Source organism: Sinocyclocheilus grahami, unplaced genomic scaffold (genome assembly GCF_001515645.1).
Source record: "Sinocyclocheilus grahami isolate Dianchi unplaced genomic scaffold, SAMN03320097.WGS_v1.1 scaffold2605.1, whole genome shotgun sequence".
Classification (NCBI taxonomy): Eukaryota; Metazoa; Chordata; class Actinopteri; order Cypriniformes; family Cyprinidae; genus Sinocyclocheilus; species Sinocyclocheilus grahami.
Window position 1 is genome coordinate 12,585 of NW_015507784.1, and position 5,506 is coordinate 18,090.

Sequence of the window (5,506 nt, forward strand, 5' to 3'; positions counted from 1 at the left end):
TGCAATGTGATTGCTCAAGTGTTCTGGATGGTTGTATGATAAGCTGATAGCCTAGTGGGCAGTTCACCAACAATATAACGCCATTGCATTGCAGGCGTCCCGAGTTCGAATCCCAGCTTGAGGACCTTTCCTGATCCCACCCCCCAATCTCTCTCCCACTTCGCTTCCTGTCTACTCTACACTATCTTAATAAAGGCAAAATGCCAAAAATAAATCTTAAAAAAAACAACAACTGTGTTTGACCAGAGAAACAGACAGCGCTTCACCTCTGAGTTGTAGTCGAAACATTTGTCAGGTCCTTTCCGATAGCGGGCGGAGTTTAACACCTCACACGGATTCTCTTCTTGAGCTGAAGAAGAAAATTAAGGAAATGCCACAAGCTCAGTCTGTCATCTGTCCATCATTCAAACACAGATGACAGCTGATTAGTATCTGTTAGTGTCGCTCTGTGAGCAGAGGATTATGGGAAGGAAGGATACACTTTGTTCTGACAGGTAGGAGTTTCTCGATCTCGCAGGAGCTGCAGGGCAGCGTCTCTGCCACCACAAACAATAGGTTTGTGTTTTCTATACGCTTGGCGTGGAACAATCTGACAGAAAGAGAGTTTGTGTTGGGAAAAGTGTGTATTAAAATGCACTTATGACTTTTTCCATACACACACACACACACACACACACACACACACACACACCTGGAGCAGTTCCCACAATCCTGCAGCATGTTAAAGGAGTTGGTGGTGTTAGTGAAGTAGAACTGACTGTGAATCGTCACACAGCTGCTGCTTCCTTTAGTGTCCAAACTCTCAGCCCAGACATCTTCTAGAAGACACAATTGTACATAATGCAATACCAGAATGCTCAAAGCTCATTTATAAATGTATTTTAGGAAGTATCGACAGAAAATGTCTAATTAAAATGTATGCGCTGTACATTTATTGAGTTTGGAGTATTGGCTCATTAGCTTCTTCCTGGTCTTGACTTGTTTGGATTGCAATTCGTGACGATTTCAAGTGTTTTGCGCATTTTAACTAACGAGTATGCGGCGATGAGTTATTGATAGAGGATTGGAGCAAAAAGTGTCAAAACGTTAAAAAATACTACATTTTAAGTAAAAAAGAGGAGAAAACAGCATTTATATGAAATAAAAAAAAAACTTTGAAAATCGCAGCACAAACCTAGGCCTATAGTATTTTGAGCGGATCCTTTCGTTTAATTGGCACCATTGCATCTGAATTGTGAGTGAAATTTCCCTCAGATGATTTTGTACAGTGTAATCAGAGCTGGGTAGTAACTGATTACATGTAATCATGGATTACATAATCAGATTCCAAAAATTAAGTAGTTGTAATTAGATTCAATTACATTTGAAAATAATCAGAATCACACTACAGTTAAATTTTTATAGATCACATGATTACATATTATTTACACAAATTATCCATTAATTTATTTTCAAACGATTTATTTTCATTTGACATTTTTATGATTTCGTTAATTATTTGCTTTTCATTAAACTCACGAACCCCCTGCAGTTCCTTTACAAACCCCAGTTTGGGAAACCTTGATGCGCTTTATGTTGTCAATAACAACAAATGGAATATATCTTTTTGTTTACATCAATATGGTACAAGATTATGCTATTTAAATCAATGTGATAAACGAGTTAGGTCAAAAGTAATCTAAAAGTAGGCCTAATCAAAAAGTAGTCTGATTATATTACCAAAAATGTGTAATGTAATGGATTACGTTACTAACCACAATTTCTGTCATGTACCCTAATTTGGAATTAGTAACGAACTACAATTGGTAAGTAATCTACTCAGCTCTGAGTGTAATGGACTATTTTTTCCCACTAAAGAAAGAGACTAAACACGTAAGATTGTACAATTTCAACGTAAATCAATATTTGGGTTGCCGTGTGTGGGATAATTAGTCAGACACTTTTTCTGTAAAGAAATCTCCTCTGGATATTAAAATACCGCCAGCTCCGCACTACTACACGACTGACTGTGTATACAATATAAACAATGTGATGTCGATGATCTGAAAACATTAACGTGTTATTTCTCTGCAATACTGTAATGTGTGGTTTCTACCATATAATTTAACGTGTGTTGTGACAGAAAATGATTCTAAGTAAATATATTTTCAGTGACCTCAACTGAACTGTCCTCATTCGTACAACACACAGTATCAGTGACAGAATATGATATAATATCCTCACAGTCGGCTAAACTGATCAATATAATCTATCTACAGAAAGCGATGTGTTTATACAGTCCACAAACACACAGGCTACAAACAAACCGTGCTGCTCGAAGGAACGCAGTCCTGCTCTACAGATGCAGATGAATTATTTAGCATCTGTGGGGTCCGTTTGGCTTCATTAAACCGTCGGTTCTGCTACAGAACATCATGTACGGTTAAATCACAACCCTGCAGTCTGATAATAAATATCACCTGTTTCCACGACAACAGATTTGTACATGATTACAGCTCGACTGCAGTTATGTTACATTACATAAGTTCAGGTCGTTTAGCATTCACACTCTGAACCTAATTAAATCACAACTGTCAATTAACCAGAGAAGATCATAACGAGCGAAATCTCTACAGGTCGAGCTTTTAATAATCTGTGTTAATTGAGAGGATAAGACGACTGGACAATTTTGGATGCACTATATACACACACACACACACACACACACACACACAATACATTTACAATATCAGCCATCATATCGGTTACTGGCCATAATACACTAACTAGGCCTAGGTTTTCACATTGTCTGATGAAAAAGTGAATGTTTGGGTAGGAGAGTTATCAGTCGGCACTAAGGATTGAAAAAATATTGGAATAAAACAAAAATTATTGGCATACTGGAGCCTTTCTTCTACTTATAGCTGTTGACTTTACTGAAAAGGGGATAAAGGTCACTTGGCAAATTAATAACACTGATGACATTTCATTATTCTAGAGGAATGCAGCAAGATTTCATTCTCCACTGTCAATTACAGCTGATGTAAACACACACACGCTCTGGTTTACTGCAAGTTTAGCAGCATGTGTTACACAATATGTAGAGGTTAGAGTGTATTAGGGTGTGTGTGTGTGTCAGTGATTCAGGCGATCTGATGCACTCTCAGCAGCTGATCTGAGCATGCCCAGCCCCAGACACACACACACACAGCTGAGATCTTCCCTGCTGCCTATTACCTTACACACACTCCCTAGAGACACAGACAGAGATACAGAGAAATGAGGGGCTGCTGTGACCCATATTCACTTCACAGGGAAAGATCAAGATTTAAAGGGGTCATATGATGTTGCTAAAAATAACATTATTTTGTGTATTTGGTGTAATGAAATGTTTATGTGGTTTAAGGTTCAAAAAACACATTATTTTCCTCATACTGTACATTATTTTTGCTCCTCTATGCCCCGCCTTTCTGAAACGTGTCGATTTTTACAAAGCTCATCGTTCTGAAAAGCGAGGTGTGCTCTGATTGGCCAGCTATCCAGTGCGTTGTGATTGGCCGAATTCCTCAAGTGTGTGACGGAAATGTTACGCACCTTAACATACTTTGATGCCCTGTTCGGCCAGGAGCGATGAGACAAAAACATTAAAACCCATTATAATGAGGCATTTGTTGCATCCAGTGGGGACATAATTACTGATTATAATGACTTATACTGTCTTTTTAATGCGTTACATTGTGTATTGTGCTGCGTAAACATAAAACCATGTTTGCATTTGTGATTGGAGAAACGACAAACAACGAGCGCTACTCTACACTGCTCAAAACTCACGTTTGAATCATCAGTGGCAAATTATTTAAATATGTAAACGTACTTACAGACTGTGAGTCAGAAGCACCAGACTGTCCTTGCAAAGTTGGAACTGCCCCACTTTATAGAAACAGACACCGGCATTGTAGGCTACTCTCACAGGAAACAGTCCTCGTCCTCCGCAAAATGTGCTGCACACATCTGAATATTTGGGTTGAACTGTTCCGGAACAGTGTTGAACCACTGATTTCTAGTTGTGTCCTCTTTTGGAAGGCCAAACAAAGTAGTTTCGCTTTCACAACGAAACACACAGCGTCTTCAGGACATGGTGGTAGCAGCAACAATACTACAGCGAAAATAAAAGTTATGCCTTCTTTCTTTGCGTGAACATTTGGGCGGCGTTATGCAAATCTTCCCACATAGTGAGGTAGATATGTGTGGGCGTGTTAGAACGAGCCGTTTTAGGTAGGTGTGGCTGACTCTTGACTTTTATAAAGAATATCTCTTTGGATTTGAGACTTTAGTCTTTGCAACTTTACAGATCTTTATGCACCAAGAGCTTGTAACACTCCAAAGAGAAAGGAAAAAATGAAATCGCATCATATGACCCCTTTAAGCCACAGAGATAGATAGATAGATGTGACAGTAATTACTTTGTGATTCTCTGAGGGTTACTGAATCATTAAAATCTCAATTTTAATGTTTTTAATGAGTAAATCTCAATCACACTTACATTTGTATTTTAGAATTTTAAAAATTCATATTTTATTAATTTTTCTTCTCCAATAGAGAGGTTTAGCCATATTTACCTCACTTTTAGGGGATAAATTTGTTACAACGTATAACTTAGTAACCTCAAATTTACCCTAAACACGTATGAATAACATGTTAACTTCAACAATCAATTAAGTGTGTGGTAATGTGAGTTTTTTTGCATAATGTTGTGGAAGTAAATTTTTCTGACATGTAACTTTGAGAAAATAAGCGTTTCTTGCATGTGATGCTGTTTAAATCAGTATTTCTTATGTGTAATGTTGTGAATCGTATAATACCTGTAATGTTGCGGAAATTATAGGCCTTACGTGTAATGTTGTGGAAATGTGTATTTCTTAAGTGTAACGGTGTGGAAATAAGTTTTTCTTCTGTGTAATGCTGTGGAAATGACTTTCTTACGTGTAATGTTGTAAGTGAGCTTTCCTTTTCTAGAATCTGTTACATGTAATGTGGAAATTTATATTTCTTGAACGTGCATTGAGGTAGAAATGAACATTTCTTACATGTAACGCTGTGGAAATGAGCGTTTGTTACGTGTAACGTTGTGGAAATTATTATTGTATCTTTTGATTTTGTGTAAATTGGCTTGTTTGTATTTCTATGGAAATTTACATTTCTTATCTACTAGGCTACGTGTATTGCTGTGAATTACATTTCTAACGTGTAACGTTGTGGAAACAGTTCTTTCAGGGCGTTTTCTTGTGTGTAACACTCTGGAAACGAATGGTTCCTTCATATAATGCTGCGGGAATCGCGTCTTACGTGTAATGCTGCGGGAATCGCGTCTTACGTGTAATGCTGCGGGAATCGCGTCTTACGTGTAATGCTGCGGGAATCGCGTCTTACGTGTAATGCTGCGGGAATCGCGTCTTACGTGTAATGCTGCGGGAATCGCGTCTTACGTGTAATGCTGCGGGAATCGTGTCTTACGTGTAATGCTGCG

The 5,506-nt window shown here is 38.1% G+C and overlaps 1 long non-coding RNA gene across 1 annotated transcript; it reads right to left on the bottom strand.

The window, feature by feature from the left end:
* Window positions 1–308: 308 nt before the first annotated feature.
* Window positions 309–730, bottom strand: LOC107575388 (uncharacterized). The gene is made up of 3 exons (XR_001607860.1): window positions 692–730; window positions 480–589; window positions 309–349 (listed from the first exon to the last, which is right to left on the bottom strand). It is a non-coding gene; the product is annotated as an uncharacterized lncRNA (long non-coding RNA).
* Window positions 731–5,506: the final 4,776 nt, after the last annotated feature.